Source organism: Cotesia glomerata, linkage group LG2, assembly GCF_020080835.1.
Source record: "Cotesia glomerata isolate CgM1 linkage group LG2, MPM_Cglom_v2.3, whole genome shotgun sequence".
NCBI classification, from domain to species: Eukaryota; Metazoa; Arthropoda; class Insecta; order Hymenoptera; family Braconidae; genus Cotesia; species Cotesia glomerata.
In genome coordinates, this window is record NC_058159.1 from 819034 (window position 1) to 834286 (window position 15253).

General features: G+C 28.2%; 1 long non-coding RNA gene across 1 annotated transcript; it reads right to left on the reverse strand.

Moving 5' to 3' along the window:
• Positions 1–420: 420 nt before the first annotated feature.
• LOC123259614 lies at positions 421–14486 on the reverse strand. The gene is made up of 3 exons (XR_006508288.1): positions 14288–14486; positions 13246–13252; positions 421–430 (listed from the first exon to the last, which is right to left on the reverse strand). It is a non-coding gene; the product is annotated as an uncharacterized LOC123259614 (long non-coding RNA).
• Positions 14487–15253: the final 767 nt, after the last annotated feature.

The following is a 15253-nucleotide window of genomic DNA, read 5'->3' on the forward strand; positions in this document are numbered from 1 at the left end:
TCTGAAAGTAGTCTAAAAATTTTTTAGCACACAGAAAGAATAATTTCTTGACTGGAGAACAAAATTCTTGGCTTAAAAAAATTTTCAGGTGCCTGAAGAAAGACCGAAGTTGTGTTGGCTGAAGTAAAAATTTTTCAAGAAATTCTATTCTTGGTGGAAGTAATTTTTTCTAAATTTCAATTATCATAAATACTTGATACAATAAATTTTTATATTTGATCGAGATTTTTAGATACTTCAGGGAAGCAGCGCCACCTACTTCAGCTGAGAAACAAATTTTCTCACCTTGAGAAAATTTTTCTCGAGAATATTTGATACCTATTTTATATTATTTTATCGTGCAATTATACATGTTGAATGAAAAAAAATCATGAAATTATTTGATCTTCCCACTTGACTGTTAATCAATAAAAATATTAATGAAAATTTACTTTTATATTTATATTTAATTTTTTGAAGCAAGAGAGAAATTTTCTCAAGACAAGAAAATTTACTTCTATCAAGAACTAAATTTTTTGGAGCTTCGAGGCTGAATTTTCTCAAAACAACAAGATTTTCTTGACTTAAATAAATTTTCTTGGATCAAGATAGGCATTTCTTAAAATAAGACAATTAATTTTGTTGAAATAAGTGAAATTTCTTGTCAAAAAAAAATTTTTTTTTTTGCTTAAGAAAATAATTAGGAAGAAAAATATTTTCTGGGCTTGTGAACCTTTTTTTCTGTGGATTTGTCGCTGAAAATATTTTTATATAAAGCCCAATATGGTCTAGAAAACATTAACTCGTTAGCTATACTGTTAAAATTGTTCTGCTTTAGCGATTTATTTTTGTCTAATGGAATAACATTATCTAATTTATTTTTGACAGTATGAAATGTTAGTATAAAATAACTCTCCTGGCATTCATTCTATTCCCTGTCACTAGAATTAAACACTGCTGTAGCGGAAAATAAATCCCGTTATTAAAAGCTGAATTTAGAAAATTTAACGAAGAAAATATGTCAATTATCCGCTTCTCATATAAAAATAGAAAAAAGATAAAGACATTGCAAAGGATATCAATATGAACAAGTCTAGAATAAGTACTCGGTGTCTTACTGGATAACTAATGTCACTATTCGGAGTGGAAAACAGAGCCGATATTTTTTCCTGATCGCAGTACTAACCATTTTTCTATAACGCTTAAAGATCGCGAGTAACGTCCATGGATTTTATCTTAATCGGCCATTCCAATAAATACAACTCTAACGATTCGATTAAATCGAAATAAATATATACTTCCAGTCTTTATATTCATTTCCATTCGAAAGAGGTAAGTAAGAGTATAATATCGTTCAATTTTATTAATAATAATAATAATTATTATTACTGAACAAAATCAATAGTGAACGTTAAAAATTAGAGAGTTCGTAACTTGGTCATTTAATTTAATATTATAATTATTTTAATTATAAACTTGAGTTATTCTGAATAAATAAACATAAATTAAAGAGAAAACGTCGCGATATTATCTTATTTATTAATGAGTTGTGAATTCAATTAAAGGCGGGAAAATATATTAATGGAGAAACTAATTGATTGACTGACTAATTATTATTTTCTCTTGAGCTGGTTGCTCGTTTGCTGTTTAGCTTGTCGGTTGTCGCTTTTACGTAAAAAATAACCCTTTATATTTATGTTGTAGCTGTAGAATAAGCCCCGTAGGCCAGGGGATAGGGATCCTGTCGACGAGGCACCCATTATTGCGTCGCTCGACGACGTTCGCGCACGACCATCACGATTTATCGTTTAGTTGTTTTATTGGCCTGCCGTTACCAGAGGTTTCCGCGTTCGCGTTAACGTTAGCGTTAGTTTTGCCGACCACATCCTACGTCCGACGATATTTGGGTTATCGGAGTGGAGATAACCAGGAAAGCATATTTAAAAAGAAATTTTTAAGCCAGTAAAACATTACTAAAGAGGACATTTGTCTCAATGTACGTTTGACAGTATTATTATTTATGGAACGGGCTTTTGACAATAATCCCCTAAATCATATCACATTTATGTGCTTATTAATACTACGATAGTGAAAACTCGAGTGATATATAACTGCATTATTGAAGAATATATTATATTGTAATTTACAATTTTTTTAAAGACTTTTAGGGATTTATTTATGTATTTATTTCGTTGGAAAAGACCCAATTGCCAAAAGACAATGATAAGGTCACATAATTGTTATGTCGGACTCAACGTTCGACATTTTTATTTTATAACAAATAGAATTTAATTATTCATCGATAATTTTATGTTTTTACAACTAATTACATACATTTACTTTTATTATTAAATTTTTTTTCTGTAGAATTCTAGATAAGGTAAAAGCCCCAATTATTGACGGGGGTCTAAATATTGACACCCTAAATTATTTTTAAATATATTAAATTATCTGTAATAAGAATAACGATCAAATAGATTTTTATTAAATTCTAATTAATTAAAAAATTGAAAAAATCACATTCAGTTCAAAATATTAAATATTAATTATTAAAAAAAAATAAAGTTTGCACCAGTTCATCAAATCAGCTTACGAGCGTCTATTTTCTTAACAACTTTGGTTAGAAAAGTATTTTTTTTAACTGCCGAGTTTAAATTAATTTTTTCATGTAATTATATGATCTATTTTTTTTTTAATTAACAATATATGAAATATTTATAAAATTAAATAATCGAAATTAATTGTATGCTTTATGATATTTAAATAATGGGAGTCAATAACTAGTTCATAATTTTTATAGTGAATCCCATATTGACAGCCAGTCGACAGCGCTATGACGCCTTTTTTTTAAGTATAAAATACGTTATATACGCGATTATATTCAAGGCTTTTAACTGTCAAATAACTCGGCGTGTTTTAGTGTTAAATGAGTTTTTAAATAAATTGTTATATTTTTCATAATAATTATTCATTCATAGAAATTATTATTAATTAACTTTAATAATATTGATTACTTTATATCAAGTTTTTGATATTTAAATAACAATATAACCAAATGATTCGACGCATGTGCAGTAGGGGCGTCAATAATTGGGGTTACGGTACGTCAATAATTAGATCAATCAGTTTTTTAACCCGTCAATAATTGGTGTATCCGGATCATATATTTAATTATTTAAAATTAATTAGTAAATATCACTGATTATCATTTTAAAAAAAGAAATTGATTAGTTAAAACATTACTGAAGACATTACCACAAACAAAATTCATCGATATTTATATTTGATTGCTTAAAAAAAATGAAATCATAACTTTGTCTCTTATAGCGTCAATAATTGGGGCTTTAACTTAAACTTTACCTTACTATTTTTTTTTTTTAAAGAAATTATTTTAAAAATATTTATCGGTTTATCTGGGTCGAACAGTAAATAATAATTTTATGACCCGAGCAAATAAAAAAATAGTTTTCTTATCTAACTACGACTCGGAAAATTCCCACATTTAGTTGGGCCCGACTACATTAAGGGATTTGAGTCTGAGAAAATACCCTAATACCCTAAACACAAACTACCTCAACAGCTATTAATTAATAATCATAGAAATCTGCCTATAAAAAATGTAAATATTGTAAATAGATGTAAGATAAACATAGTTTATAAGAAGTCGAATTAAGTTAACCACAACATAACGAAACCTAAATAGGGTTTTTTACCCACTTTTCCCTAAGTAGTCACAAATATCAAATAAATACATATACATACTGTTAACATCAATTTATATAGAAATCTAAAATAAGTTAAAGCCCAACGATGGACCAGGAATTATTAATTAAAGATTTATAAACTGATTATAATTGTTAAATGTTACTGGAAAAATAGTAAGAATCAATAAAATATATATATAAAAAAAACCCGGAAAACTGTCGTCGTATCGCTCTCGTTGTCCTGACGTCCTAGTGTTAACATCGAAAAAGTTTTTGTAAGTTTCAATGAAACCACGCGTCAAATTCAAAAAGAAATTGTTAGTGAAATAAATTTAAATTATGTAAAGAAACGGTAACAATGATATTTAAGTAAGTCCTTAATTAAGATTTTTATGTTTGTTTTAATAATTCAAATCTTTGTATTAAAATTTTATATTTTATTTATTAAATTGAATTAATTTTTCTTATACTATAACTTCAACCTCTTCCCATAAGCTTCAGATCCTTATCTATGAGCCTAACGGCTAGGATAAAAATAATTAAATATTAGTTGCGTTTTCGACGTAACATAATTTTACATTTGATACATAATATATAATTTTTATAAATACTTGTTTAGTTACAAAATAGATTGTGGACTTAGGTACAATACCTTTTGATTAATTTACAATTTTGTGACTAACATTACGGAGGAGACGGCGGCCAAAGACCATTTATTAAATAATTAATAACAATCAGTAAATTAAATTAAATAATCGCAGAATTACATTATAAGGTTCACTGAAAAATAATGAAAATTAAAAAAAATTTTAAAAAAGTCAAAATGAAAAAGTCAAAGTGAAAATTTTGTCCAAATTTTAATATGAGCACAGTATTGGTGAATAATAATAAATAATAATGTCGATTACAAAACGTAATTTTGAAAAAAATTGTTTAAGAGACGAACTGATGGATTATTTTTAAATTTAAAAAATACAATAATTAATTATTTATCTGCATGTAAGTTTTAAAGCTCAAACTTGGAAAATTCATTTGATTCGGCAAAATTCTTCAAATAATCCTAAAAAATTTGCAATATAACAATTATTTTTTACGAGATTATTTAAACCATTTAATTTGTTTATCTTAGTGGATATATAATATTTATTTACTTAGATTATTATCATTTATTTTTAGTTATAAATTAAATTTTATTTCTGTTGAGAACGTGATTCTAGAAATATATTTTTAAAAATAAAAAACAGCCAATTATTCAAAAATTAATCTATCCCAAAACTAGGTCGGTAATTAAATTGAAATTGAGATACAGAAATATATTCTATTTTACGTGATTACTTATTCATTACAATGATGGAAAAAAATAAATACGAAATAAATTTGACCTTTTATAAACGTTCAAATCCAACATTATTAATATGTGTAATTTCATTAAACCAATTAAAAATAAAAAATAGTATATTATTTTTATAGATATTCTGTCAAAATGTTACTTTTAAATTTAACATCACAATAAATTTTACATAGAAAGATAAAACGTTTTATAATTTTACCTAAACTCGTGTGACCTTATTTAAAGATGATTAATTAAATTATCTAGTTATTTAAAATGTTCTTTATCTCATCCTATCAGTGATTACTAATTTAGATTTGTTAAATCGGTAGAATTCATGATAAATATTCATCAGTTGCGGCATTCGATGCATTCTTAAATATTTCCTTCAAAAATAGAAGTCCTTAAAAATTTTAAAGTAAATTTGGCTTGATAATTTAAAAATAATTTTTTTAATAATAAAAATAAATAATTTTTTTTTCTATCTAACGAACTGTTAAAATAATTCCTTGCGCAGATATTTACCAAAAGCAGACAAATATTTTTATCATAATTTTGACGGGATGAAAAATGCTTAAAAGTCTGACCATTGAGCTCTTGAGTCTTTCATTCTTTCTTTGAAACTTTATTGTTAACAATAGTCAACACTTTTTCAAACAGCAAAAAATGAATATAATGTCCGTTCCATCTCGGTAGCCGACTTGACCCATTTTACCCGACGAAAATAAACTAAAATAAAAGAAGAAAATAATATCTTGGAAATAGTGTTTCATTCTACCGAGTTTCCCTCATTTAACTCGTAATGTACGATGCATTAAAAATTATTATACCTATTGAAACTGAAATATGTAAAAAAGTTAGAGGACATGTCTGGACAAAAAATTTTAAGTTAAACAAATTATTTTTGCCTTGACATTACTAGAAACGCTTTTAAGCTCAACAATCCACCTCTCGCATTAATAATTCTACGACTAAAAGAAGAAAAATTAAAAAAAAAAAGTAAAAAGAGTATGACTCTTAAATCTTTACAACCAGAACAATTGTGCTCTCTTGCTAAGAGCGTGAATACCGGTTGTAACCTTAGTAGTAGTGTCTTATGCATGTCAGACTTGGAAGTAAGGCATGACTCCTGAACACATCTAAACAGACAAACAGACAGCTAGACAGATAGTTATTTACATATCCTTTCAACTCAAATATATTTTAGGTCTGTCACTTATGTCTACACGAGCATAAAAAAGGATTAAAATATTGTTTCATGTAAATCAACAAATTTCATCCGTTGGTTGCTCCAGTCTGTATCGATACGTGTCTCCACGTATGTAGGTGTATGCAGTGAAAGAGGAAGGGAAGACTGAACGATAAAACTGAGAAAAAAAAGACTCGTAGCTTCAAATGCATCTGTTTTTTTTTTTACTTTTTAGCGTTTTTTTTTTTTTTTTGAAAAAAAACTACTTGAGAAAAGTAATTACAGTGAAAAAAAATTAATTTGATTTGAAAAAAATTTTTTGAACCGAGAAAATAATACAAAATTTTTGAATATTTTGAAAAATATTACAAAAATTAGTTATAGAAACATCTATTAAATAAATTATCAATTAAGAAATGACCTTGTATCTTGTGAACTCTTGACATTTTTAAAGAAATAAGCTCATTCTGATGTTATACTCATCAAGACCTTTCATTTGAGTACCCACATCAATTTTTCATATATTTAGGTATTTTATATATATGTATATATGAAAAATATATCAAAAATGCATGTGGGTACTCAAATGAAAGCTCTTGATGAGTGTAACATCAGAACGATCTTATATCTTTAAAAACATTGATAGTTAAGAAAGTACAGTGCAATTTAACAAATGTCATTATTTATCAAAGCAAAATTTTATTTATTTATAGTTCACAAAAGTCACAGCAGTCACATAGTGACTGCAAAGTTGCTAGTAATACTAGAATTAATAAAATTCCTCATTCCAATAATTTGGAATTCCAAAATTACGTATCATAGATGATGTAATTTAATTATCTCGGGTTGAATATTTAACATAATTTTTTTTTTTTCTACAAAATGAACAATTTTTCACTGCAGAGCAATCATTTTATTAAAAAATTTTCCGTTAAAATTTCTAATACTCACCTTCTTACTTCAAAGGACTTTATTAAAACTCAGTGGTCGTTCGAAATAATAGTGTCCATTTAAACAATTTGGAAGAAAAGTTGTAGTGGACATTTAACTTCCCTCCTTTTCTAGCGGTTATATACTTTAGTAGTGAATATAGCGCAGTAACAGTAATATCAGATAATTTTCAGGTAGCAAACATAGCGAGAAACTGCATAATCGTCGTTTCCAGGTGGCAATAGAGTGGTTGAACTGCGCGTGACTCGTTGGACCGCATGACCCATTAGGCAATGAGCGTTCACGCGTCCCATGACTATATGTACTCTACGATTATCGTACGTATTAGCCTGCCAATAACATTAGCTCGTATACATTAGTGCCCACTCATCCTTTCGTTAAATTTATAAACACATTTCCGGTGCAAGCTTAACACTTATTTAAATATTATTATGTGTTTGTGCATATATACCCGTTTATAAATACTCGGTTTAGTTGCTTACTAACGTGTCAAACAGATGCCATTAATTCTTAGGTACACTTGAACTATGAATTTCAAATTTAATGTTGAATAGTTGTTTTAATTTCACCAGAGCAGCTCATTTCTTTTCAGTCGATTCGCGAGTACACAAAAAAAAAAGGTTCACTTGAGCCAAGAAAATATTTTTCTTCCTAATTATTTTCTTGAGCGAAAAAAACTTTTTTTTGACAAGAAATTTTACTTATTCCAACTAAATTAATTCTCTTGCTTTAAGAAATACGTATCTTGATCCAAGAAAATTTATTTAAGTCAAGAAAATCTTGTTGTTTTGAGAAAATTCAGCCTCGAGCTCCAAAAAATTTAGTTCTTGATAGAAGTAAATTTTCTTGTCCTGAGAAAATTTCTCTCTTGCTCCAAAAAATTAAATATAAAGATAGAAATTAATTTTCATTAATATTTTTATTGATTAATATGTCAAATGGGAAGATCAAATACTATTTCATCATTTTTTTTTATTCAATATGTACAATTGCACGCTAAAATAATATAAACTGGGTATCAAATATTCTCGAGAAAAATTTTCTCAAGGTGAGAAAATTTTTTTCTCAGCTAAAGTAGGTGGCGCTGCTTCCCTAGAGTATCTAAAAATTTTGATCAAATATAAAAATTTATTGTATCAAGTATTTATGATAATTTGAATTAAGAAAAAATGACTTTCACCAAGAATAGAATTTAAAGAAAAACGTATCTTGATCCAAGAAAATTTATTTAAGTCAAAAAAATCTTTTTGTTTTGAGAAAATTCAGCCTCGAGCTCCAAAAAATTCAGTTCTTGATAGAAGTAAATTTTCTTGTCCTGAGAAAATTTCTCTCTTGCTCCAAAAAATTAAATATAAAGATAGAAGTAAATTTTCATTAATATTTTTATTTATTAACATGTCAAATGGGAAGATCAAATACTATTTCATCTTTTTTTTTCATTCAATATGTATAATTGCACGCTAAAATAATATAAAATGGGTATCAAATATTCTCGAGAAAAATTTTCTCAAGGTGAGAAAATTTTTTTCTCAGCTGAAGTAGTTGGCGCTGCTTCCCTAAAGAATCTAAAAATCTTGATCAAATATAAAAATTTATTGTATCAAGTATTTATAACTAGCTGTTACTCGCCCGCTCCGCTGGGCGCTTTATAGAATTGCATTTTTAGATCTAGACTTGAAATTTAATTAGAGTATTGTTTCGACTTGCACAGATTCCAAATTCTATGGAATTGGCATTCACCTTTAATCCATGTAATTATTCTAGCTAATATTCATTGTAACTTTCAATGTGCAGTCATTATAACATTCCCGTGTCTTTCTTACAAAAATTAATAATAATTGATATGAAAAAAAAATTTGTAATGAGCATTGAAAGTTTCAGTTAAAGAAATTGCAGGTCTCATAAGTGAAGAAATCTGCCTAGTATATAAACATAACAAATAGAATTAAAAAATTTATTTTAAACAAATGACAATCGAATAGAATAAATTTAGTTACAATAAAAATTCATTATTTCTAAGTCAAAAAAATATAGCTTCCGGATAAGTAATCACCAACATATCATTTACTAAAACCTTCTCCGAAACACGTTGCATCTTATGGTATAAGTATTATTCCGATCGGTTCAGTAGTTTTCGCAGTATAACCGGACAATAAAACCGGCTATCCATTTATTAGTATACATATATAAATTATTATACTATTATTAGTATAGCTATAAATTTATTGTATCAAGTACTTATGATAATTTGAATTAAGAAAAAATGACTTTCACCAAGAATAGAATTCAAAGAAAAATTTTTACTTCGGCCAACACAACTTCGGTCTTCCTTCAGGCACCCGAAAAATTTTCTTGAGCCAAGAATTTTGTTCTCCAGTCAATTAATTTTCCTTTCTGGTTATAAAAAGCAGTCAGGATACAAAATTCATGATCAAAAAATTCACTTTATTAATCTATTAATTCCATAATATTCCATACCTTGGACATTTTTACTTCGTTATTAACTGTGTCATGTGAAAAAATAATTTTTAATCTACTTTAAAGAAATCATTGTATTAAAGGATTTTAACAAATTTCAAAGTTTAAATAAGGTTCACCATTCAATTTTTAATATGACTAGAATCCAAATTTGCGCGCGCAAGCGCGCGCCTCATATTTATGGTCATGATATATTTATGTGTAGTTTATGTATATTATATTCACTTTCAACCAATCAGAATGAGAATAAATATTTTCAACCAATCACATCACGAATAAATTGGTTTCACATACATTTCATCTCAATTTTATTATGGGATTTTATATTTACTAGAATTTAATTTACGCGCGCAACCACGCGCCTCATATTTATTGTCATGATATATTTGTGTGTCGTTTATGTATATTATATTCACTTTCAACCAATTAGAATGAGAATAATTATTTTCGACCAATCACATCACGAATAGATTGGTTTCACATACATTTCATCTCAATTTTATTATGGGATACTAGAATTTAATTTGCGCGCGCAAGCCGCGCCTCATATTTATTTTCATGATATATTTATGTGTCGTTTATGTATATTATATTCGTTTTCAACCAATCAGAATGAGAATAAATATTTTCAACCAATCACATTACGAATAAATTGGTTTCACATACATTTCATCTCAATTTTATTATGGGATCCTTGAAATATAACTCAAAAAAGGGGACATTAATTAATCCAGGAAAAAAATTTTCTGACATAGTCTGATTGAAGTTAATCCAGTCATACACAGCTGTATAAGGTTATAAATGAGAATAAAAAATAAATTGTTACTTTTTATAAATTTTATAAAAAATGGGTCAATCAATTTTTATATTATTTTAAACAAAACTTAGTTAAAGAGTTGATTAAATTAAATTAAATAAAAAGAGGTGAGGTGTTTAAGAGCGTAAAAAAGAGTGGAACAAAAATTTTTAGTATTTTTAGCTTTAAAAGTTTTAAAAAATGTAATATAAATAATAAAAAAAATTTTTTCACAGTACTTTGACATACTTGTCATCATTGCAGTAGGTTGCCATCAATTAAATAAAAATGCGTGACAAATTTTCCAAGAGTCGTTATCCTGAGCGTAACTTGCAGACGAGGTTAATCCGTTCGAAAATCAACGCAGTGGTAGAGTTACGATTGCGGAAGTCCACAGACCGCTGGCCAACGAACACGCCTAGAACCCCCGAGAGTGGAGTGGTAGTATAGTCGAGTCTCATTAGCGCCGTTGGATCCCGGGCCAAGTCAAACAACGAGCGTCGCCGCAGTCAGGACACCCTTTCTCTTTATTTTTATTCGCTAAACGTTCAGATTAACGTCCACAAGCATTTTTTTTCGAATTTGTAAATAAATCAACAAGGTATATCATTTTCCGAGTAGCCATTCATTGTTTGACCCAATGAAAAAGGTTTTGCGATTAGATTTTTAGGTAAAATCTCGAGAAGTAAAGGGAAATTTTAATCAAAACAGCAAAAGTCGTAATCATTAATTATTAATTTAATTTTTATGACTATAATTAAGCAAGAACTCACCTTCTATATTGGGCGTTCTTTGTCTATTATCAAACTGCAAAGTTTCCTGATTAACATTTATATTTAATAAGCCAATAATAAGCCATTTGTGAGCCTCTAAGTGTAAATTTAAAAATTCAATGGTGAAGTAATCTTCTTAGGGATTGTAAGGTTATTAAAGTAAATTATACATTCATACAGAGAATAAGTTACTGGAGAGATATTAGCCAGTGGACAAAGTTTTCTTGCTTTGAGAATTACAGCCAAAGCAAGAGGAGAAACTTAATCAGTAATGAGGTAGATGTCATAAATGGACTTTTCAAGCAATTTTTACCCAATTGAAAAGCTAATTCTCTGTTACTAGTCATTCAGCCGATATAAACACGCATGTCTTTGATTCCAGCTTTTAGCTTGAAGCAGACGGGTAGTTCAAGCCAGCATTTTTGTTTCCTTATGGTACCACGTATGAAAAAAACTTTGATAAACGTGATAGTCAATGGATAACACGATCAAAAGAGGGAGTTGTTCAACTGCATGAAAATTTAAAGGAGAATAAAAATAATCTAGATAAGAAAATTGAATAATTCTTGCTTTTTGCAATATTTCTGATAAATTAATAAATTATGGTACATTTTATATCGTGAAGAGTTCAACCCTTTCCCGGTCGACCTTGAATCCCTACTTTTGATTTGAATCGTACGTCTTTTTCTTAAAATTAGAGTGCTATAGTCTGTTTTCTAGAGAGGGTAGAAGGGTTCGTTTGTACACTGATAGAAGGATTTAGTTCTATTTAATAAGATTTAGTAACAGATACTAAGTGATTTAGTAACAAATCTTTCATTACCAAATATTTAGTAATAGGTACTAAATCATTTATTAAAGCTCATTTAGTTCCACTAAATAAATATTTAGTAGTGTTTAACAAATTATTTATTGCTACTCAATAAATCGCTTATTGGTATCGAAGAAATTAATTTTTCAACTAATTTTAGTGTGTAACCTAACTTTTTAACTTAAAATAAATAATTTTAAGTAAAAATATAAGGTATTATAAAGAAAAGAATCTTATTAAATTATATTTTTTTGTTTGAGACATTTATAAAATTTAAAGTTAAACAAGTTTTTAACATATCAATAATAGACAAATTAAAAAATGTAAACTAAACTCCACTGAGAAAAGACATAAATAAAAGACATTTATTGTGAGTATGAGTGTTTTTAAAGGTTTAATAAATCTCCCAAAATCGAGCTGAATAAAATAATTTAAGTTAGTGAATGGGTTATGTATCACATAAACATTGGAATTAGAGCATAGCCATCTACTGACAATACTTGCCAAAGAAATATTTAGTACCTGTTACTAAATATTATTTGGTGGAACTAAATATTTATTTCCATGTAATAAGGCTTAGTTCATATAAAGAAATCATTTATTAAACTGTAATAAATAATATTGATGGGTACAAAATATTTGTTTCTCCCAAATAAATGAATAAAAATTTTGTTATTAAATCAGTTAAGTACTCCGTACTAAATCCTTCTATCAGTGTATACACTACCACAGATAAATTTTCACTCATACAGCCTTACAACGGAATTTTATTGGCTCTATCCTCACTTGGAAAGGGTTAAATAAAGGTACTATTTGACGGTCGAATAATGTAATTGATTTGATTTGATATCTTTACTTATTTAATAAGTTAATTTTTAAAGCATACACAAAATCATTAAACATTTTCGTTGACCTGAAAAGTAAATAACTAAAAATACATTATTGTACTTTCAAGAAAATTCTACATTTTTTCCAGATAAAAAAATTACAATTTTAAACAATAATAATCGATAAAAAAGTAAATAAATTGAGACAAAGGACAATGAGAATGATTGGCATTAAGGGTAATAGCAATTTTTGAGGATATCAAACAGATATCAAGTTAATTTGAAATCCACGACTAGAAAAATATATATAGTAAATATAGACACAGCAAAGTTATCTCCCCGGGACGAATAACATGGCATCATTTCAGCAAGACCTCAATTCGAATCAGTTCTACTCGCGTTTGCACTCTGACTCTCTCCCATGGGATTCAGTGAAGATGTAATGCACACTTGTTCCTTTCCTTATCCCGCGCTTCCATTCAGCGCTGCCTCGTCTTAGCCCATTGGTGCGATGACCCCAATCGAATTAAGGCGAAGAGTTTCCCGAGACCTCCTCCGCAATCGTTTCGTCTCAACTAGTTCAGAACGTGCTTCGATCTCATCGCCCGATAGATATAGCCTCTATCCTCTTTTAAATACACAAACTCCATCCACCAGGGTCCATGCACTCGTCTATTCTTCCACCTACCTGCACTTTACGTCATATGCGCTTTCTACGTGTATTTTGCTCCGCTATCACCATCTTGGAATTCACTCGCGCTTCGATCTTTGATTACGCAACTAACTCCAGCAGTTCCACTGCCATAAACTCTGCACTTGTCATCCATAAAATAACAGCCATTGTCATTGTATTTTCTTCTTTTTCTTTCTTTGAAATTCCACTTGAGCTGGTGATATCCTTAAGCCCCTTCCCCAGTTCCACTGACTCATTTCATTTGGTTCATTTGAAAGAAGACGCGTGATGTATGCTACAAAAAGTTATAGTGATGAAGAGGCTGAAAAGATAAAATAAAATAAAATAAAAATAAAAAGATAGAAACATAAATTTCGTCCCTAAAGTTTATAAAGAGATCTGCCTTTTGGAAATCCTTTTTGAGTTGAGCTCGCGATTATGGTGTCTTCAGACTCGCGTGAGTCTTTTCTTCACAAGATTTATTTGTGTAAAGAAAACCAGGTGAAATAGGATAACTTTTTTATTCTTAATACTGTTTTATTTCAAAACTGTATAGACTCTATCTCATTATTCCTTTAAAGTACTTTGACACCTTGCTTCGATTTTTCAGACTAAATTTGGAAATTTATTATCGAAGAAAAAACTTTTGCAGACTGTTCAATTTTTCTTTCAGCTTATCAATAAGATTCTAACTTTCATAAGAAAATGCCACACAAAAATATTTATACATAATTTATGATATTGTTTTTCTAATATAAAATTTTTTGTTAAGAAACAATTCGCGTGCTTAAAGGTAAAAGGACTTATAGCTAAGGGTTAATAGGGATTTATGCTGAAAGGGCGTATAAAAAAATGTTTTTTTGTCATTCGGTTCGAAATTGTCTGAAACGTAAAAATCTGTGAAAAAAAAAAAAAAGTTGGTATCCTAAAGTTGAAAGGGCGTATCTCGACATACGCCCTTTCACCTTTAAAAAAAGTACTACTTAAAGGTAAAAGGGCGCATAAAAAAAATTGTATTTTTATACCAAATGTTTTATAATGTTTTCACAAGAAAAGTTATACTCAAATAACAGCCTCATATACAAAGTTTGATATAAACATATAACAAATAAATCAATCAGACAAATCACGTAAAAATTAAGTAATAAAAAAAATCAAAATGACGGATAATATTCAAATATTTTGAAATTTTCCGTTTTAATCGCCCTATTGAATATAATTACTGGTGCCGTTCATAGAACAGCTGTTTCATCATGACCAAGCATCCAGAATCCAAATTTTATAATAACTATTTCTTAAAATGAATAATTCGACGTTTATAATATTGACATTTTGACGATTTTTAGTTATTTTTTCAAAGTTAAGATTGCAATTGAACTATTTTCAGGCAATGTGTAGTACAACCGACTTATATACGTTATTTAATCAAGGATATCATTCAGTGAAATCTACACAGTAAAAAATTTTGCGTCATTGCGTTAAAAAATTTTGTGTTAAAAATTTTTATGCAAAATATTTAACACTTTTTTGTGTTGATTTAACAGAATAAGTGTTAAATTTACACATAAAAGTGTTAAATATTTAACACAAAAATTTTTAACACTAAGTTTTTTGTCGCAATGACGCAAAATTTTTTACTGTGTACCTTCCATTTCAGGTTTGGCCAAATAGCGTTTTTTAGATATATTTTCTTTTTTAAAAAAAATATACTCGATTGGCAATAAAAAAAAAAATATGCGCCC